The sequence below is a fragment of the Triticum aestivum genome, chromosome 2A (genome assembly GCF_018294505.1).
Source record: "Triticum aestivum cultivar Chinese Spring chromosome 2A, IWGSC CS RefSeq v2.1, whole genome shotgun sequence".
Taxonomy (NCBI): Eukaryota; Viridiplantae; Streptophyta; class Magnoliopsida; order Poales; family Poaceae; genus Triticum; species Triticum aestivum.
In genome coordinates, this window is record NC_057797.1 from 667,548,350 (window position 1) to 667,571,957 (window position 23,608).

A 23,608-nucleotide genomic window follows, 5' to 3' on the forward strand; every position below is an offset into this window, starting at 1 on the left:
ATTCCGATACAACCCATGTTCTCGCTTCTGCTCTTGTTTACTGCATTAAGACAATGCGATTCAAACTGCTGTGTGCTACGGTAGTTGAACCCTTATCCTCTGCATGACCTGTCATTGCCACAGTAACTAGATGAAACCCACTAGCATGTGTAGGAGTTGATTGAGCCATGTATGTGATTCCTACCTTGCTATGCCTGCTATGCTTAGAATTGTGTCAGGTCTGGTTCATCTGGGTGATGGGCTAGAGTGAAATATTTATGTCGATAATGTGAGGGATGTGTTGAACATGTTTTGGTAAAGGTATCGATGAGAGGCCATGTAGGAGTACATGGTGGGTTGTTTCATTGAGACCGTCCATAAGAACTGAGATCTGTATGCGTGATTTAAGATTCAGCTACTACCACACATTGGGCCCTGAAATATGACCCCGCTCGACTTACTGACCCCTCTCGTCCTCTGTCCAGGAGTTGCAACTAGTTTCTGGTGTTTGTAGGTTATGTGTTGGCGGCCATGCGTAGCGCTGACCCTAGGGGTGGGCTATGATGCGGTAGATACACTATGGCCGGGTATGCCGGGCGCTCGTTTGGGGCCGTTGAGGACACCCCGGCCGGATTTCCTTGCAGATGGAACCTGAATAGGCGATAAACCTGGACTAGAGACTTGTGAGGTTAGTCAGGTCGTGGTCTACACCCACGTCGGTTTTGGCTTGAAGTCTGCCGAGCACATGTCATGTGCAGACGCTAAGTGGTGGAAACATGTGTGACGAAGTACACCCCTGCAGGGTATAAAACTATTCGAATAGCCGCGTCCGCAGTAAAGGACTACTTGGTTGCCTATACAGTTCATAGACAAGTTAATGGATACTATTAAAAGACTCAAGATAAGTGTGAGTATCGAGAATGGCCCTCTCGTAGGATGACGAGGGAGGATCCCCGGTGGAGTATTGTGTTGGTGAGTAGTGGACTCGTGTGCGAAAACTATTTTACTAGTGGAGTTCCGTAGGATAGCTTAGCCAAGAGTCAAAGTTGGCTTGCTGCAATAACCCCACCACCTTCTTGAGAATGAGCATGTATAAGTAGGCTCTGTTGTAAGACTTGCTAAGTACCTTTGTACTCATGTTTGCTTAATTACTATTTTCAGACGACAACACCGACCCCTCCGATGGGTTCTACGTAGACCTTGACGTCGACGAGTGACTAGCCACCTAGGTAGTGATCCTGGCCATGGAGGGCCCTATGTAGATAGACAGGCTTCGAGAAGCCTTCTTTCTTTCTAGTGTCTGTACTCAGACTATTTACTTCCGCTTGTGCTTGTATGATTGTATGACTTGAGTGTCGGGTCATGTGACCCGGCCCCTATCTGTATGAACATGTTATGTATGGCTCTCTGGCGCCTTTAAATAAAGTACTTGAGTTGTAGAGTTTTGTTGTGATGCCATGTTGTATGTACTCATATGGGGCATGTTGTGTGTATGATTGAAATGCTTGGTATGAGCGGGATCCGACAATCTAGTTGTTTATCCTTGGCAGCCTTTCTTATGGGGAAATGTAGTCTAGTGTTCCTCGAGCCATAGTAGTCCGCTACAGCCCGGTTCACCAGAGTCCTACTAGCCCAGCACTACTGTTCAGGACACTTGACTGGCTGGCATGTATTTCACTTCGTTCCTATGTCTGTCCCTTCAGGGAAATGTCACGCGGTGACTTCCGGAGTCCTGCCGAGCCTGCTACAGCCCGGGTTCCCCGGAGTCCTGTTAGCCCAGTGCTACAGCCCGGAATCACTCGCTCATGACCGACATGCTCGATGTGATTCATGTATGCCTGTCTCCATAGGTCTGTGCCGCTTTGGGTTCACGACTAGCCATGTCGGCCCGGGTTCTCTGTCATATGGATGCTAGCGACACTATCATATACGTGAGCCAAAAGGCGCAAGCGGTCCCGAGCCATGGTAAGGCGACACCCGTGGGATACCGTGCGTGAGGCCGCAAAGTGATATGAGGTGTTACCGGCTAGATCGATGTGGCATGGAATCGGGGTCCTGACACAATCCGCCACATGGGGATAGACCCAACAAGAATTCTCCACAGCAAAACCTCCTTTCAAGGGGTAACGCCAGGTCCAGATACCCATTGCATGGGTTTTCTCCGGCTTGAAGTTATATTCGGTTCCACCGATAACTTCCGCCGTGAAAAGCTAACTTTCCACATTGTCCCATTCTCAAGTCTCTATCAAGCACTGCTGGGAAGCGAAGCTTTCGCCCGCTTTAACGCAATAACGCATTACACATCTCTCATGCTTAAGATGCCCAATCCACGAGGCATCATCTCATTAAAGGGAAAGCATTGAGTGCGCCCCCCCGCGCGAAAGATTGTGCGGCCGCCTTAACAGCCCCACAATAAAATGGCTTCACCAGCCAAAACATGTAAACAGGTCATTAAGACCACGAACACGGCTAGACGAGTCTGACACAAAAATACCATTGATAAAGGCTTAATAGATGTATAGCCCTGCTCTAGGGGCTCCACACATATAAAATAAGAGACAATCAAGCTCAATTTTACCCATTTCAATTTATACTTTGTTTATTTAGTATAACTTCTGTTCGGCACGACCTTTTTTCAACTTAGTTCCTCTCTTTTACAGATGAATATCGTGTTGCGCCCGTCCAGGATACGGCACAATGGAGACACAGGCGCAGACGTGCAGCAGGGACCCGCTCCAAGGATTCTTTTCAGATTAAGACCCTGCGTAAACCTTTTTTACTTTCTCTTATTGATACACATCCCCTGGTTTTCTCTGGTATAACCAAGGAGGAGGCTGGCGTCTTGGCATGTGGCCACGTCAGAATTTCTGCGTGTACCTGGACACTAGGGGCTTATACCTAAGGGCGTTGTCTCGCCCGCCCTCATAAAGACCGAATACCTTAGGGAGTGTTCGGCGTCGCGAGTTTGGCCTTATATGCATCAACTCCGAATCATGTGTTTGGTCAAATGTTGGGTTGCCCGGCTCCTGTGTTCGGCTGCCTTACGTTCTGCTCTATCGGCTAAGGCGACACCAGGAGAACTACTGCGATTGTGCCCCGGTTCGGCCAGGCGAGCACCTCAGTAGAGAAAGCCAAAAACTAACTATCATGATATAGCGTGAGACTGGTCAACCACTCGATGACTCACCGGAATCTATAGGATTCCCCCGCATTAACGAAGGGCCGTTTCCCGGCCAGGCACATACGCGCCGCGAATTCGGGCGAGCGCAGTCGCCACTAGGGGCCATCTAAGTAGCCTCACTATCAAGCTCCTATGGCTAAGTGAAAGTGATAAAGCATTATAGTACGATTGCCTAGTTTGCTGCGCTATTACCTCCTTTGTAGGACCAAGACGTTGGATCAAGTGTGAAAATGCGCCTTCTGCGAACACCCCCGCATTATTTGCGTGGGGGCTGAAGCCGACGACTGCCATCTTTCAGATTTTATATATTTTAGACGGCCGCACAGGAGGTGTTACAATACTTGCAGGCAGAAGTATAAAAAGTTTGTACAATTTATCAAAATACCGTTTTACAATCGCATATGCTATTCGAGCATAGCATCCTTCGAGCACTGTGTCTCTATTACACGAGGGCCTTGTAGAACTTCCTAAAAATAGTGCTCGGCAGGTACTCGGCTTCTGTCCAAATCTCAGGAAGCAACAACGGTGGTCTCCATTTCCGCCCAGTATGTCTTGACACGGGCAAGAGCCATCCACGCACCCTCTATGCATGCTGACCTCTTAATTGCATTAATACGCGGCACCGCACCAAGGAACTGTTGCACCAAGCTGAAATAACTCTGCGGCTCCGATCTCCCCGGCCACAGGGGACTCATGACGCACTTCATGGCGAGTCCGGACAACCTATTCAGTTCGGCCCATTCGGCCAAACGATCGGCCACTAACAGTGGGTGCTCTGGATTGTGGAACTGCGACCAGAAGAGCTTTTCCACTTCGCGATCTTCTTGATCTCGAAAGTGTTCGGTCGCATCAGCAGCACTCGCTGCCAAATCAAGATAGGTGTCCACCTTACTCCACAACCGGTCTAACGGAGCATGCTTAGGATCACAAAACTTCCTCCGCAGCATAAAGGGCTTTCCAGCTGCGATCTCTCCAGCCTGACGCAGCTCCTGCTTCGCAGCTCTCATTGCAGAGCGAGCATCCTTGGCATCGGCAACGGCCTTCTCTAAGTCCGTCTGTCCCGCACAGTCTTCTTTTTCAAGAAGCTTGCAACGGTCAACAGAGCTCTTTAGCTTCACGGCCATCTCTTTCTTGCTTTGGCAGTGAGCAGCCTGTTCGGCTCTCAGCTCTTCAAGGGCCTTCTCGGCAGCCGCATCACTTTTTCTGGCATGTTCCTTGGCTCGGGCAAGTTCCGCCCGAAGACTCTCCACGGCGGTCGCACCATATGCATCAAGCACACACATTGTAAGATACTAGCATAAAGCTCCTCTTACCAGGTGCTGCCCGAGGAATTACAAACCTTGTGCCTCACCAAGCCGCTTGTTGACGAGCGCAATGTCGGCATCTGCCACGTCAAGTTGCCACTTGAGCTCGGCAAATTCATCAGTCCGGCTGGATTCTGGACACTTCGCCACCTATATATAAAGGAGACATTTTAGACCTGGGATTATGATCCTCTGCGCGCCATCACTTTTGACAACGCACAGAGTCTCAGGGGCTATTATCTACACAAGGCGCATCTTATTTATGCGCAACTGTCAGAAAGTGTACATTATTTCACGTACCTCAAAACCTGTCAGTAAACTTCTGACGGCCTCGTGCAATCCGCTTTCCGCGGACGAAATCCTTTCAATCACCGTGCCCATCAATGCACGGTGCTTCTCTGAGATAGAAACTCGCCCTAGCAGATTCTTCAGCTCCTCCGACCGAGCACCAGACGGTGCCGGACTCGTCCCATGGCCTCTTTCGGAGGCCGGACGCGGAGAACCTTGGGGGGGCATATGGCTACCTTCCGCCCCTGCCGGATTCGGAGAAACCCTCCGCGGAGACACCTTAGGGTCGCCCGCCTCGCTAGGTGGTACGGTAGGGGGAGGCGTTCCGCTCTCCATCATCTCCGGAAGAAGGTCCCCCAAAGACGAGCTCTGCTAAGAAGGGCTAAGGTCCGAGCTACAAGGTAAAATTTCGATTAATCTTCTCAGATATAAAGCAAGGATTTCTCTCATCTCTCAAAAAGAAAATCTTTCTCTACTTACGGCTCGCTGGAGGGCTGATCCCCTTGAGGGCATAGTTCGGCCGAGGTACCCCCCGACGTAGGACCCTCTGACGAGGACTTTTCCCCCCGCTTTGAGGCCATGGTCTCCGGGTTTTCAGAGGCGGTCCTCTTCTTCCCCTGAGGAGAGGATTTTTTCGTTCCTTCCTTCCGAACAGCCTCCTTCGAGGAGGCCGTAGTTTCCTTGTCCCCTCCCTCACTTTCTTCCAAAGGCACAATCTTCAACATCCTGACTAGAACGGGATCCGGCCTGGTCTCAGGGAGGGGAGCCGGACACTTGATCAACTTTGCTTTCTCTATCCACTCCTGCTTAAAAGGGCAGCTCTTTTAGGGGCAAGTTTATGACAAATATACGGATAGCGAGTCCGGGCACAAGGCTACTTACTTGAGTATCCGGGCGATTGCAGCTCAGACCTGGGTCCTTGGTCAAATCCGGACACATTGTTTGTGATCCGAAGAACAGTTTATACATCTCCGCGGGCATTGTGCCCATAAAATGCTGGAGAGCTTGTGGTCCCTCCGGATTAAACTCCCACAGACGAAGGGAGCGACGTTTGCCGGGCAGTGTTCGGTGGATCAGCATGACTTGCATCACTTTGACCAGGCTGAGACCTCTTTCTAAGAGATCCCTGATGCGGCCCTGGGATGGCCCCCAATCTAGGCCCTGCAACAAAGGCATGTCCTGGGATGGCCCCCAATCTAGGCCTTTATTGACGCACAACCCTAGCTGCTTTGGGGGACCCAAGCGAAAGGCAGGCGGCGCCACCCACTTGGTGCCCCTGGGAGCGGTGATATAGAACCACTCTCGTTGCCATAAGCTGAGCTCCTCTTGAAAGGGGCCCTCGGGCCATGGAGCATCAGCATTCTTGCTTATAACAGCGCCTCCGCACTCTGCGTGCCGTCCCTCAATCATCTTCGGCTCTACTTTAAAGGTCTTGATCCATAATCCAAAGTGAGGAGTAACACGGAGGAATGCTTCACACACGATGATGAATGAGGAAACATGGAGGATGGACTCCGGAGCTAAGTCGTGAAATTCCAGCCCATAATAGAACATCAACCACCTCATGAAGGGATCCATTGGGAAGCCTAACCCCCGAAGGAAGTGTGACACGAACACCACGCTCTCACCAGCCTGGGGACTGGGAATAGCCTGCCCTTGAGCAGGCAGCCTGTGCGAAATTTCGCCGGTCAAGAACTTGGCCTCTCTCAACTTTAGCACGTCCTCCTCCGTGACGGAGGATGGCATCCATCGGCCTTGAAGGTCGGAACCAGACATTGATGAATGTCCGAAGCACCTGAAATCTAGAGCCTAGGGTGTTGGAACTCGAGGCGATGGGTGAACTCGTTTGAGATTGAAAAAAAGGAGTAAGGCCTTGGTCTCTTTATAAGAGGTTGAATACCAAGGGCCCTCCCCGTAACCGTTTGGGACTCGCCTTTAATCGAGAAAACATGCTAATAGGCACGATTGGGTTACCCACGTCCATATTGATGAGAATCCCATAAATAAAGGGGACACGATCTCTGCTTTGACAAGACGTGCCAAGGAAACCGCCTCGCAAAATGCGCTGAGGTGGGGAAGTAAAAACGATTCGAATAAAGGCTTGGCCGTGGTGTGATGTCACGCTACGGGATACGTCAGCAGATTAGATTTGTGTTAATATTATTCTCTCTATGGCAATATGTGGAAACTTATTTTGCAGAGCCGGACACTATCCTTAGTGTTTACAATCTTTTATGAAGTACTTGGAGGAGGAACCCTCCTTGCAATGCCGAAGACAATCTGCGCGCCGGACTCGTCGTCATTGAAGCCTGGTTCAGGGGCTACTGAGGGAGTCCTGGATTAGGGGCTGTCCGGATGGCCGGACTATACCATCCACCGGACTCCTGGACTATGAAGATGCGAGATTGAAGACTTCATCCCGTGTCCGGATGGGACTTTCCTTGGCATGGAAGGCAAGCTTGGCGATGCGGATATTTAGATCTCCTACCATTGTAACTGACTTTGTGTAACCCTAACCCTCTTCGTTGTCTATATAAACCGGAGGGTTTTAGTCCGTAGGACAACATACAACAATCATACCATAGGCTATCTTCTAGGGTTTAGCCTCCTTGATCTCGTGGTAGATCTACTCTTGTACTACCCATATCATCAATATTAACCAAGAAGGACGTAGGGTTTTACCTCCATCAAGAGGGCCCGAACCTGGGTAAAACTTCGTGTCCCTTGTCTCCTGTTACCATCCGCCTAGACGCACAGTTTGGGACCCCCTACCTGAGATCCACCGGTTTTGACACCAACAGTCGTTCTCCCACAATCTCCACAACTCCTTTCTGGTACACACCGATCGATAAACCTCTCTAGTGATGTCTACCTACAACATACACACGCACATTCCATCTCCTCCTTTCTATGTCCATGCCTCGTGTCTCTCATACGGTCCCACACGTGTAAACTCTCGCCCCTCTTTTCATCGATCTCACAACCGCACACTCCTCCCCCTATCTATCTAGTAGCTTGGCCTCTTGCACCACCTCCTAGCTCCATTCTCTCTATCTATCCATCTCGTCAGGCCTTATTTGCCTCTAACAAATGGATGTACACCGACCGATCTCCAGCTATACATATAGCTAGCCAGGTCCTTATAACTCGTTTTTCCCCACGCGTCGATCGATCTACCTCATTAGTTATGTCTCTCCCTTCCTCTGACAAATAAAAATTGATCTACCGATCTAGTTAGGTTTGCTTACCAAACACTTGGTTCCCCTTCATCATCCATGCATGCGTCCCGACAGATCTATCACGCACAGGCACACACAGAAACAAATCCCCACTCTTATTGATAATATTGCAGTTCCACCCTCAGTTTGTCTAGTAGGCCTCTGCCACCATCTTCGAGAAGCAACTCCATCACCCATCCAGCACTCTACCACTCTTCCTCCCTCTCTCTCTCTCCTCTCTCTCTCTCTGTCCCATCCTATTTCCCATCCTTCAGTTATGTATGGATGTCGACCGATATCCCTCAAGACATAGCTAGGTCTTTCCTTCTCAACACATATACGAGTCATTCTACCTCTATAGTTAGCCCTCTACCTCCCCCTCCCCCCACCCCCTCCCACACACACACACACCGATACATCGAGCGCTCTAGTCATGTCTCCCTGCCACACACAAACTTGACATGTGCCCTCTGACATTCCGATAGGTCAGTCGCCCTATATCTTTGACTTGCACACACACACAATTTCGATGGCTCTCTTCATCGATCTCGCACCCACCCACTTGATCCTCTCTTCGACTCTATCGATATCTATGACCCCTCCCTCTCTTCTCATGGATCGCCTGGCCCTCTATATATGATATGGATAGGCCTCCATTTCACACACATTGCATGACAAATTTTGTTTGAGATGTCATCGACACACATTCCCACAAATACATTCACGAAATCAAAACCCCCCAAAGAAAAAATACACACGAATGCACACGCCATTTGTCTAGGTTTGTATCTCTCTCACACACACCCCCACGTAGGTGAGGTGCATGCACGGCACACCTACTCCCGTCTCTTTCCCAAACACACCCGCGCGGGTACACGGTGGAGCTCATTTATGTATGAAAAGGCATCCCACGTGGTAATTTGACACGTGTACTGGTTGTCCACTTGATGGAGGGAGGATCGTCTACCACGGGTGAACAAACAAATTGCGACTTGACGCGTTATGTTAAAAAAGAGGCAAACCATGTGGGGCCTACCTTAGAGGCAAGGCTCTATACGCTGGAGTACTTTTGATGTGTCCCGTCAACTCGCAGAACGAGGAGAAGCTTGCTTAGTACGCCGCCTCCCCCGCCCACGGGCGCGATGGCTCACAGGATGAGGTGAATCTTGCTTACTAGTACTGTGCGCCTTACGCCCGCTCCCTCTCCCACGCGCACGGTGGCTCGCAGGACGAGGACAAATTTTTACTACTCCCTCCGTTTACTCCTCGTCCCTACCTTGGTTAGAGATATTATCATATTTTTTGGAATATATATGTCCTTTAGTAGATTTCAATAAGAACTACTAGAACATACTCCAAACACTAATGTATATAGACGTATTTTAGAGTGTAGATTCACTCATTTTGCTCTGTATGTAGTTTATATTGAAATAGACATAATAGTCCGCACTCTCCCTCGCCCCTCAACCCTCGCCCACGTGGTCGACGTGCAACAATTCATTCGGTCTCATATAGCCAGAACGATATATACTGCAGTACCATTATTGCTCGACTTCCCGAGGCGAGGAGACAATCGCAAGGTTAATATTTTGGAGATGCCAAGCGCAAGGTTTATAGGAGAACGAGTAGTAGGTGCCACGTCATTTATAAATAAAGTTTTTTTTCTTTAGTGGCACATACGCAATATAATAGGTTCATATGGAGAGAGAAGGAAACCGCTCCACTATATACATAGTCAGGATGAGCCAGCCTACACGGTTGCTTGCTGGGATTGCTCTCTTCACACTCTCGTACAAAATGACTGTGGCCACATCTATAACATCCCGGCGGATCATGTCTGCCGGGGGAAGGGGTGGATGCTTAGTGTAGATGCGGTCGCCGTCACCGACGGTGAAAACCCAATGTCGGCACATCTTGATCAGGGTTCCCCGCCATTCTCTCTCACAAAGTCGGTGAGGTTGCCTTCGTCCCTTGCTCACTGCCGCGACGTGGGCAGTTGCCGACTCCCGCCGCCCTCCTCAAGGTTGAGCTACGTCCCGACATCCCTCAGGTACAACTCCATTTACAGCCGGCTTGCACCACTGCTCCAGCTACCCACATCACTCCATGTGGATATTTCTCTACTTCTTTGCCCCGCAATACCTCTACTGGCTTCTACGTACTATATTTGTGATGATTTTATGTCTCATCAACTAGTGCCAGTAATCTTATTCTAATCATGCTTCTTCAATTTCTTTACCATAGGGATGCTCATCTCGATTTTGGTGAATCTGCACAAAATTATTCGATGGTCAAAGGGTTGCAAACTTCATTTCTTGGGAAGCTCCAACGTTGCCAGCAAATTAAAGCCTGGTTAGGGTTTACGGTTCAAGGGCTAGGGACTGCATGATCATTTTTTCTTTAGCTATCCCTGTTCCGAAATAAGTGTCAACTTTAGTAGTAGTACAACTTTGTACTAAAGTTTGCATAAAGTTGAGACACTTATTTTGGAACGGAGGGAGTACATATTGGCTATGATCTGTCAATCATTGAGATGCAATATCATGCAACGGGCAACCTTGGATGCAAGATACATGAAACAGAAGCTGGAAGCTTCATAGCATTGTACAAATTTATCTCGCTGATAAATTATAGTATGTACTATACTAGTACTATGTAAAGAGTTAGGTGTCGCACGGTGTCTAGAAAATATGGTGATAGTGTGAGGTGGGCCATGTAATCACTGAGCCTTGTTGTTTTCACTGCTCTCGCACTCCTCCGCTGTAAGAATGGAGAAAATAGTAATCTAGTAGTACCTCCTTTCGCCGAAAGCTTGGGACATCCAGTAGTCCTACCACCTCAGTAATAATGACCAATGAGACGTCAAATCACATAGACCTAGTAGTAAGTTGGACGGATGAAGCAACCATCACTCTTGAAACCGCTTCTCCCTTCAATGCGGGCGCCTGAGAGAGGTCACATCCGGTCTGCCCGGGCATGAATGCGGCACCGATTCTTTGGAGCGGCGTTGGCCGTTTCGAGCGGGAAGCGCACGCGGGTGATGGAGGGGCTTTGGGTGGGCCAGGCTGGTCAAAAGCGGGTGTGGCAGCTGTCCGCCTGTCCCGACCGGATGCCCGGAAATGAGAGGATGCACCGACTCTTGCGGCTAAATCATACACTACACACCATCTCTCTGTAGGAGTAGGTCAATCTGTCGCTCTCTTTAACACACACATGTTGTTAAACACACACACACACACACACACACACACACACACACAGGTTCATAGAATAGGAAAAACATGCGAGTGCGAAGCCACATGAAGTGAGATACAAATGGAGTACGTACAAGAAGAGAAGAGGTGACGAATATTCCATCAAACCTGGACTGAGGTGTAGTACTCCCTCCATCTAGGTGTTAAGTCATCTTACGGAAATCAGTAATTCCCAAAATGTTTAGGCATCGTTCATTAACTTCGCATCTCAATCCCCTCCTGGCCTCGTTGCTAGCGAGTTGTTACTTAGGGATCATTTGGATCCTTAGCAAGAACAGCTTATAGCCTAGTCGGGCAAGGTTAGGCGTTTGGAACTGTCAAAATATGTTAGCTTTTGTCGGCCAGCTAGCTTGGGTGGGCTAGAAAAACCTTGCTAGCTCAGGAGAGCCAGATCGGGCCGCTTCCAATGGCAAACTTCGCGTAGTAGTAACATAGACTAGTAACATATGCATGTTACTTGTCCAACTTACTCACCACTATGACCAGCCTAAGCAATGTAACCAAACGGTCCTTACTCTGCCTTGTTATTTCCCTCGGAAACCCAATGCATGGAGCGCAACTACGTGTTGATTAGTCAAGAAATCAAATTCGGCTTGCATGCGAGTTAATACGTGGCCCTGCATGGTAGCTAAAACGACATCTCTTAGTTGGTTGGATTAATTGTTGCATTTAGAGACAGAAATCAAGGCTTTGATTGGAGGAAGGACCGGTTAAGTTTCTACTTATCCTCCAATCTGCTTGCACCTTGGTCCCGCTGCACCTTCTAACGTGAGTTATTACACCTAGACGGTGGGAGTAGTACGAGATATGGTGGCACACTGACTTAGGTCGAATACAAGTGCCCAAAATTGTGAGCATGTTATAATAAAGATTCACTTAAAATAGTTCGTGAGCGAACAGATGGATCAATTGGATAGTGTTCACGAGCAATAGCGAGATGTGTGAGGTAAGATACACCGCTGGCGCTTTCATTTTTTCTTATTAATTTGTTTGTTTCACCCTCTGACTGGTGGAACCCAACGTAGTACGTGGAGAGAGGTAAGGTGACTAAGGCTGCATAATTTATGTACTACCAACACTGCTTTAAATCCCAAAACACCTTAGACTAGTCACAGTGGATAGTAACTTAGACTAGTAACATGCATATGTTACTAGTCCATGTTACTACCTCTATAGTGGGGAGTAACATTGTGTGGTATCATGCAACACTTCATTTATTAGATTGTAGACTCATTTTGTTTTGGTATGTGTGATGTTATAGTAACTAGATATGTTACCACATGCCTCTCTTTCCTCATTAATTACTCGCCGCATCATCTATTTTGCCTAAAGATGTGTGATGTTACCACCTATGTTACTCCCACTATGGATAGTCTTACCACCAAAGCCACATGACACGATTATGATTTAAATCCCGATGACTCCCACGCAAAAAAATGACATGCTTGTCACACGAATGCAGGAATGTATAAAAGGTTATTTTCCTCTCGCCGAACATAACGGGAGGGTTGTGTAGCTGGTTAGCCTGTTCGCTCATCAAACTTGAGGTCTCGGGTTCGATAACTACACTTGAGCATAATTTTGTTTTCGTTCGACTTCTTTCTTCCACCCAATGACAGGTAGGCCCCGGATGACAAAGAGAGAAAGTGATCTGGGGCGATGCTAGGATGATTCTTTGACTGGTCAAAATGGATGGATATGGAGCTATACGATCTCATAGTGACCGTATAATCACCTCATCACGTATAAGCTCCAGCCTCAGCGCTTGTTTTCTAGGGTTTGCACTCTTCACACTCTCTCTCCAGTATATATATACACGCTAGAGCCTCAGCCCTTGTAGTTGCTCTCTTTACACTCTCTCACTCTCTCTAGATCTAAACAAGACTTCATTGGCCTCTCTCTCTCCCCTCACTGCTGGTCAAAGAGCCGGCAGGATCCGTCCGCCAGGAAGGGAAGTAGGCTTAACACTGTCGCCGTCGGCAAGGGAGGGAATCCACTACCGGTGCAGCTTTTCATTTTCACCCAGCGGCGACGTGGGAGGGCCTTCGACCCCTTCTTCTTTGCCACCGTACATTGTGTGGGCCGAACAGCCTCCGATCACGCACCGAACCACCCCCAAGAACCTTAAGGTATAATTTACTTATTCCACATGCATTGCTCTAGCTGCATGTGGGCCTTTTCTGCTTCCGCACTCGAATCTAGGTGTTGGATCAAACAGGAAGTAGTGGGGAAAGTTGTATATCATGAATCTAGGATGTGGTTCAAAGAGGAAAGGAATGGGGGAAAGTAGTGGGGAAAGTTGTATATCATGAATCTAGGACGTGGTTCAAAAAGGGAAGGAAGGGGGGAAAGTAGTGCGGAAAGTTGTATAGCATGAATCTAAGACATGGTTCAAAGAGGAAACGAATGGGGGAAAGTAGTGGGGAAAGTTGTATAGCATGAATCTAGGACGTGGTTCAAAGAGGAAAGGAAGGGGGGGAAGTACTAGTACAGGCTTGTTATCTAGCACCTACGTTGGTCGAAAAGGGAAAATAATGAGAAACGCAGTACGCACATCTGTAACAAACTGATCTTTTGTTTGGGGGGACAAGGCTGTAGAGTTTGAGCACGACTAGATTTTCTGCACTCACATAGGGAAAGGTGTCTAAAGATCACAAAACTTGGACCAACACAAATATGCTCCTTGGTTGTTTGTTCTTTGTTGCAACAGACTGTGCATCACCCCTTCATACTCCCTCCGTCCGAAAATACTTGTCATCAAAATAGACAAAAAATGGATGTATCTAGAACTAAAATATGTCTAGATGCATCCCCTTTTATCCATTTTGATGACAAGTATTTCCGGACAGAGGGAGTACATCGGTAGATGCACATGGTCCTGGTGCATCCACTGTCCCGTGCAACTCTTTAGCAGTTGTTAATCTAATGCCATGTTTGGTTAAAAACTCCCTAGTCCCTACCTGCTTGGTTCCAGGGACTAAACATGGACTAGAGGTTATTAAATGACATGCTAAAAGACCATGTTACAATCCGAGCTATGGGTGTGAAGCACTGATGTGCTAGTACATTTGATTGTGACCTGTTCTAATTTTGTACCTAAACTTTTTTTAGAAAGGGCTGTACGTCAACTTAATGTGATAGCAGAACTTATTATGTTGTCTGTTTGTTTTCTTTGCACATCATTCAATATATTTCCCCGTCATTGATAAAGGCGGTGAGCCATTATGTACGAGTTCATTGGTTTCAATATAGCCCTACCCGTACCGATCCACTTCTTCCATCCTGATTGTGCCGCGTGTGTGAAATGTTTGTATGCATGTTCAGTGTGCTATGATGTTCAATATGATTGTGTCAACTATATAAGTTTTTACTGAGCATCAGCAATGCATATGGCTGAAAGATGTATTTATGAGCATCGACCGATGGGTCTCTCTCTCTCTCACACACACACACGCACAAGTGGGACCCGTTGAATTAGTTGTTTGCTTGTGACATCTTTTAATTATGTTCCATTGTAATCTAACTTTTTTCTTAAGTCATTAATTGAGCTCAGTGACTTCAAAAATTTGTACAGAAGCCTTGTTTAGGCCTTTCCGGTGTCGCTGAATGTGGGATGAGTAGCCATGTTAGGCTATACTGTACTACACATGCCTTTTTTCAACATCAGCAATGCAACTCGGCCGACAGTTGTACACAATATCCGGGTCAACTTGTTATTCTCCGCCCTGCTGGGCTGCAAACTTCCCTAGGAGGTATGCATTAGGCTTAACAAGAAAATGGACTTTAAGAAATAATAAATGGGATGTTATTATAATAACTAGGAAGTAACTATAAAAAATGCACCAAATGCGTAATTAGTTTAAAACATATATTATTTTTGGAATTTGAAAATTTTAATTTCATTACTTGTTGCGCGCGCAATATTTCGTTGGATTTTAACGTAATACAACTTTATTTTGAAACTATATTTAATCTGACTAGAAATTTTGGATAAAAATCGGATCCCATGAAAAGGTGGGAATTTTTTTTGAATTCTGTTTTGAGCGGTTGGTTGAAATTATTAATCGTTGTCCTAGCTATAAGTTGGGATGTACTTTTAACAAACTGTAAATGGGCTGTAGTAAATTCCATTAGAATTAAAAAATGGGATGTACATTCTTACAAATCGCAAATGGGCTATATGTTCTCTGCCACACACTTGTGGGCCTTCTAAGTTGATGCGTCCCCTAAAAAAACTAAGTTGATGCATATGCAAGGCTTTGTCAACAACACATGGTTCTAGTAGCTGTGGCCGTTGGATGTACATCCAACGGATGTCGTGCTTCTTCTTCAATCTCGGATATTCTTGTTTCAGACACCCAAAAAATGATTCCTCCCCCTGACATCTGGGGTGCACCATTTCGGAGGCTGACCTATGAGCCTACTAAGTTGACGCATACGAAGGGCTTTGTCAACTTAGTAAATATAAACAATTCTAGCTGCAGTGATCTTACGATGTCCATCCAACGGCCGTAGTGCTTCTTCAACCTCTGGTCTTCTTGCTCCAGCCACCCAAAGCAGCGCCGGTCATGTCGCGTGCTCCTGCCTCCTGTGGCCGGCTGTGATGCCGCGGAGGCCTCACCGCCCTGTACTACTCCCACCGCTTGCCAGGTATCCCTCTACTCACCCACACCCCCTGTTATTCTGTGGCGACGGCAATCTCACACCGCAGCCAAACCAATGAACCCTCGTACTCCTCTCCATGCAGGCTTCCACTGTCGCGTCTTCCCCGGCTGCACGTCGTCCCCTTCCTAGGCCTCGCCGTTGTCCAGCGCCCTGGCGCTCTCGGCGTGGCGTGGTCAACGCAGTTAATGATTGACTTCCATCAGAAGAATACTCTACGTGGAGAGGCTGACAGCTGGGTCCACGACGGCCGCAAGGAAGTGCCTCCTTATTACGCGCAAAATAATTATTCCTCCCCCTGACAGCAGGGACCCACCGGACGGGCTACCTTATTTCACGAAAAAATGTTTCCCCCCTGACTGCTGGGACCCACCAGCTACATCTTCGCACGTAAGGAAGTGCGTTCGGGTAAAAAAATGATTCGCCCCCCTGACTGCTGGGACCCACCATCTACATCTTCGCATGCAAGGAAGTGCCTGACAGTCGGGATTCACCTGGTCAAAGCGTACGTAGCATTGTCATTCTGGCCGCGAACGTGTACGTACATACTGGTCGATGTAGAGGCGTGCACGTGTCGTAGTAGAGGCACGCACGTAGCATGTACACGTACGTACAATGACCAAGGTGCAAGAAAGTAAATACGGCCAAATACGTACATACGGGCGGGGTCTCGAACGCCTACTCGCGCATACATACGGCCAGGGCTTGTGTACATGGCTGGGTCGGAACGAAGAAACTGCGTCATCGTCGTGTTCATGGGGAGCCAACCGGCTGGGTTGGAACGGAATGCATCGTCGTGTTCATCGAGAGGGCTTGGACAGAACAACCAATGGAAACGAGGCCTGGCGTACCACAGAACGGAGGAAATGGCCTTGTGTTCGACCGGCCACGTTCGAAACAGGATCTTGTTTATCAGGAGGAAACGGACTTGTGTTGGTCCTCCTATGGTCGAAACGGGGTCCTATTGATCGGGAGGGGTGTGGCGTACCGCAAAACGGACGAAACTGACTTGTGTTGGAGCGGTACAGTCGAAACGGGGGTCCTGTTCATCAGGAGGGGTGTGGCGTACCGCAAAACAGAACTCCACGGGATACTGTTCATCTCCACCATCGACCTCCTCCAGCCTCCACGGGCTACTGTTCATCTACCGTCAACCTCCTCCAGCCTCAACCTGCGTCTGTTCATCCACGGACTCCTGTTCATCCAGCCTCCAGCGTGCTACTCCACCGGCTACTGTTCAACCAGCCCTCTCCATGGGCTCCTGTTCAACCACTCCTCCACAGGCTACTGTTCATCCACCCCTCCACCTTCTACTGTTCATCCAACCCTCCATGGGGTCATCCTGTTCAACCAGCCCTCCACGGGGTCCTGTTCATCCAGCCCCAACCGGCTCGATCGATCGGGGTCCTGTTCATCAAGAGGCAACACCACGGGGTCCTGTTCATCGACCCCCACCGGGAACTGTTCATCCAAACCCCCTAGCAACGCTCACTGTTCATCAAGGGAAGGAAGCAGCAGGGTTCCAATCGCCTTCAGTTAGTAGCAGTAGCGAAGGAATCACTCGAGTTCAGTAATGTAGCTAGTGCAATTGCTCGGGTTCAGTTAGAGCCCAACGCCTCGCTCGGGTTCAGTTAGAGCCCAACACCTCACACACAAGCGCGTATGTGTATGAGAGAAACGCGCATCGCTCCCCGACCACCCACCATAACGGGAAACTCCCCAAAATTTTCCTCACCCTGCACTACAAAAAATACACTTCCGTGATGATATGTGTTTGTCACAGTAGGTTGCGTTTTTTGTCATGCATGTACATCCATGACAAATTTATGACAGAATCAAGATAGTCATACATGTGCTGTCGTAGAAGTGTTCCATGACATTACCAAAATTATCATCACGGAAGTGTCCACTTCCATGACGATAAATCACGCATCACAGAAGCACTTTCGTCAAGGGTGACCGACACATGGCATCCATCATAACAGAATGCCGTTAAGCTATGGGGTCGGGTTTTGGATCCGATAACCCGTTAACAGCCCCGACCAATGGGAAATTTCCATGTGTAAAATTCTTATTTGCCGGACGAAACACGTGCCAGCTCGTTAGTGGGTCAGATAGGCGCCTATGATATGTCGACACGTGGCACGGCCTAACAGTGGCCCATTTAGCTTACAAAGCCGGCCCGTTTGACTTGGTCAAAAGTTAAGGGGCGGGCCCATGAAAAGGCTGTTAATGGTCTCTTTGCAAATAGCCCATTTTACGGCCCATTAGGCCCTAAAGGAAATTGGCCCAACAATGTCATGTGGGCCGCCAAATATAATACCAGCCCATTTCACTTTCGGCCCATGTATGGCCCACGACGACTTTCGGCCCATGTATGGCCCACGACGTCTTTCGGCCCATATGAGGCCTTCGTATCTTTCGGCCCATTACAGGCCCACGGTGACTCTAGCCCATAATGAACAGTAATTTTCTTTATACCCGTTAACGGCCCATGATTTACATGGGCCGTTTCCAGCCCGTGTTAGCTTATGGCCTATTGACGGCCCATACGTTCTTGGGCTCCTTTTCGGCCCTCGATTACTTCTGGCCCGTTACTGGCCTATTCCCCTAATGGGCCAAATTCGGCCCATGGCAAGAGTCGGGCTGTAACTGGCCTGTTCCACAAATGGGACAAATTCGGCCCATGGCAAGAGTTGGCCCGTTACTGGCCTGTTACCCTAATGGCCAAATTCGGCCCATGGCAAGAGTCGGCCCGTTTCTGGCCTGTTAACCTGTTGCGCCGTTTCCAGTCCGTCCTATATTCTGGCCCATTAACGACCCGTTATGCCTGTGACAGAAGCCTTTCCTGTCCTACGGCCTGTTAACGGCCTGTTACCGTGCTGGGCCGATACCAATTACGCCCGATTATGGCCCATGTAGACCCATTTATCCGACGGCCCGAGGCCCACTGATTATAGGCCCATTTATCGACGGCCCGTAGGAGACCCATGGATCCTACGGCCCGTATATGGCCCATGGTAGTTGCAGCCACTAGCAAACCAAGGAAAAAGAAGACTAGGAAATAAATAAGACCGAAACTAACGCTAGGCTATTAAGGCGATTGCACAGATTACATCCACTCAGCATGAAAAATCGCCACCAGTGCAAATATAGGGAGCACCCTACACTATACAAAAATGGCTTGTTGTTTTCTTCAGGCGGTGGCTGCACGCAAGGAATAAATTTTGTATCGCACCAAAACAAATTATAACTATATAACAAAAGGAAGGTTGGCATAAAACTTAATAGTCTAGCAGATAAATGCACCACCGGAAGTTCAGAAGCTCAGTTCATTTGACCTGACTGTTACGTTTTCATGCTGTATTGTCCGATGAAGCACCATAACCCTCGCCTTCATTTCCCCTAGGCTCCTGAACAACATAGCAAATGTCTGGTAGTCTGTTTCAAAACCATGCATATCTTGATGACATTGAGCAATGTTTCTCCTTGTTTCACAAAGGGTCTCTATTAGGGAATGGACTTGTGTCTGGAGCGCAGATACAACATTGCTTTGAGCTTGCATATCTTGATCATGAGGCAGTTTGGACGATATTGCCTTAACAACCAACCCAGTATTATGCAGGAACGTGCTTTTGGCATTGCTAGTGGACAGGTACTGACCCACTACAGCAAGAGCTGACATTGCGGTTATAGTTGCCTCGCCACCTTCAGAAGGTGGTGGTTCCACCATTTTTTCCATAGCACGCTGAAAAGTTGAGGTTTTACATTAGTAGTACTAGAACAGAAGATATTAAGGAGGCAGCAAAACCAAACAAAATAGCTTTGGTCTATATACAAAACTTATTTTGGTGAACCCATGTAAAATATTAGTTGTATTTTATTGCAAAGTACATAATAAAACCAGGTTCCAAACATATGACCATGTACCATCGCTAATGTATTGTCTATTTCTTCACATTGTATTGAGGGCTAAGGATAAAGAGACGAATTTTATAATATGGTAAGCATAGTATGACGTCATTCATATCACAAAACAAATGAGAACAGACAAACATGCAATTGTAACGTTGTGTGGGCAAGTCCAGCACGGAACTAGATTACGGGTCAAGATCAAAGGAACATCACTCCTCTCTTTTAAACCTTGTAAGGTGCAATGATACTCTAAGACAATTGTGTATAAAATTGAAACGAGTAATAGACACTGGCTGCAAACCATGCAGTTCAAGGAACAAGTCAGAGTAAGTAGTAGTTAAAAGGCATGAGGATTATGGACTTACAACAGCGGCTTTGATTGGTGTAGTCATGCCCTTCTTCTTGCTGGTGTGACAGTCCTTGAAGATTTCCACATCATTTGGTTCAGGTACTTTTTGGTACTTGCGGGCTTTCCTCTGCATTTGGAACAAGTCAATATAGATCTGATAATATGGTACAGCGAGAAGAGTGAAACAGCAGCTAATTACAAGAGCCTCACAGTGTGCAATATAGCTACGAGATCATGTCGTCTGTTGGAATTTCACTTTCGTACGGTTGGCCTTATTCTTTGAACAGTTCACCTACAAGAATATAGATTTGTGTGGCACATGCGTAAATAGGACTTCAACATCTATTCTGATGACATATATATATATATATAATGTACCTGATTCTTTGGATCAAACCAGTGTTTAACGAGGCCTCTGCAGTCTTTAGCAGATATATTTCCCACTGGAGATGTTTGGGCAAGTTCACTGTTAGCCTTGCCTTCAAAGTGAGTTTTCCTCAAGTTATACCGATACTGTCGCAAAGAAGACTTGAAAACATGGGTGCAAGCTTGTCTGGTTGCATCATCTTGGGTATCCAACTTGAACCTCATATGTTGAAAATTATGGGAGTCTCATTATTAGCAACCTAGAAAGTATTGGACAAAGCAAGACGATATTACTAGTTTCCATACATAACCATACTTATAGATAAATGGTCGAGGAAGATGTTGAACTGGGTTTCGTCTTTGTCATTCTTGTACTCAATCCATGTTGGGAGGATACGTACATGACACCTAACAACAACCGCTGCCTCTGATACTAACTTGGCTGACTCTGTAGCATCACGTGGCCTTTTTAAACCTGCCTCAAAACGGATCTCCATTCTTCGTCCTCTAGATTTAGTTAACCTATCGAGCATTATCCATGATGTTTGTTTCCTCTTGCGCCTAGGTGCTAGTCCAACAACAAACATAGGAAGTGTTAGTGTACATCAAACTATGAGACTACATATAAAGAAGCATGCAACTGTAACTTGACTCCAGCAACTACCTTCTTGCTGTTGAAGCTCACAAGGTTGATCTAATATTGCCAACTCGTCTTGTGTCAAGAGTGCTTGGGAAGTAGTGTCAGGTCGCAAGGGAGCTTGGGAACGTGCTGCTAGCTTAGTTGACGCACGAGTAGGTCGTGCAGCTGGTAGTACTGTAGTAGGTGTTGCAAGAACTAGGGGTCTCTGCTTGTTTGGTGGCAGCTATTTGTTTATATTTGTCTTTTTTGCAACTCGTGTAGCATGGGATGCCGTGTTTGTAGAATTTTCTGCTGGACTTTGACTTTCTATTGCACCATCAGTACCAGCAGAATCTGCAGGATTCATCTGCTTCTCATTCCCTGCCATTCTGTGTTTCTTCCTCTTTCTCTGTGCCATGTTAAGTCAAGCCGACAAGAAAAATGAATAACAATTTAGTTCTTCAGAACAAATTGATGCGTGATGCAGACGAACTGAACTTTGATGTTAGACAACCACATGATAGGAGGATGTAATATGTATGAAAAATAGGACGGAAGAGATAATGAGAACTATGATGTGTAAACTAAGAAGAAGACATTTCACCAAATTAGAAGCAATGCAATGGAAGGTAGACACCATATGAAAGATGCTACAAATATCGCTCTGCCAAGTTAACAGTGCCTCATCATAAATGGCGTTTAAACAAATGTGAAGCAGTACAAGAAATAAATCATATGCAAGATGCAAACAACATCACACTACCATGTTAGAGGTCTCTCGTCATTAGTGCCATTGCATATTCACAGCATTGCATATTCACAGCTTATGATGTGTAAACTAAGGAGAAGGCATTTCAACAAATTAGAAGCAATAAAAGATAGACACCATATGAAAAATGCAATGAATATCACTCTACCAAGTTAAAACTGTCTCGTCATAAGTGCCAGTTCAACAAATTAGTAATACAAGCTAGAAAAGAATGTGAGATGTAACCTATATCACACTCCGAAGTCAAACGTGTCTTATGATAAGTGATTGTTGCAGGTTACACAACAGTACTAATTTGATGTAAGAACATGGTGTGATAGACAGATATTGAATGTTCTAGAAACAGGAACACGTGTCTTATTCAAGTATAATGTGTAAAGTAAGCAGATGGAATTCAACAAAATTAGAAGCAATACATGCTAGACATCACACATAACATGCAACCACATATAACAGTGCTAAGTTAGAGGGAGCACCGGTGATGCTGCACTAGGGGAGACGTGCTCATCATAAACACAGCTTTGTTGAGTGTCTATGCATGTGTTGTCTTGGAAATCATCTTGGGGGTGTGGAGGAGTACAAACTGTAGAGGCCCTCCGTTCGGAAGGAGCACCTTTATCCGCTGCCTTGCTAACTTCCTTCCGCTTTATTGATTTTGAATTGTCAAGTAAAACCGACAAGAAAAAGCAATAAAATTCTCTCTTCAGAACTCATTCATGCATGATACTGACAATCACTACTTTGATGTAAGGCAAACACATGATACCAGGATGGAATATGTACGAAAAACAGGACGGCATGGCATGTTCACAACTGTTTGTGTAAACTAAGCAGAAACCATTACAGCAAATAAGAAGCAATGCAAGCTAGACACCACATGAAAGATGCAACCAATATGACTCTGCCAAGTTAAAAGCGTCCCATCATAAATGGAATTTCAACAAATTAGAAGCAGTGCATGCTATAAATCATATGAAAGATGCAACTAATATCGCACTGCATATACTAAAGGTGTCTCGTCATGTTGATTGATGCGGGATACCAAAAAACAATAGTTTTATGTAAGGACATGCTTAATAGACAGATGTACTATGTACTAAATATAGGAAGGCATGTCACATTAATAGGTATAATGTATAAGCTAAGCAGACTAGCACATGCAGTTTAACCAGATTGGAAGAATTACAATCTAGACACCATATGCAACATGCAACCACATATCACGCTGCCAAGTTAGAGCAAGCATCTGTGATGCTAGTGTAGGGGAAATGCTGTAATCAACTACAGAGCTACATTCACTATCTTCATCTAGCATTTCTGTTTCTTGAGAATCATGTTAGGAGGCTGACACTGCATTCTTTAAATGTGGAGCAGTCCCCTTGCCTGCCTGCCTCGTCATAAGTGATTGATGAGGGATACACAACAACATTAGTTTGATGTAAGAACATGGTTAATACACAGATGTACTAGTGTGTACCAAAAACAGAAAGGCATGTCATATTCAAAGGTATAATGTGTAAGCTAAGCAGATGCAATTTAACCAAATTGGAAGGAATACAAGCTAGACATACGGCTGGAGTGGTGAGCATGATCATCTAGGAGTGGAGAGCCTGGTGGGAGGCGGGCTGCTTCACCACCATCGCAGCTTTTTAATTGGCTTCCAGGTGATGCCTATCTTTGCTGGGCTTATCACTGTCTCGGCCA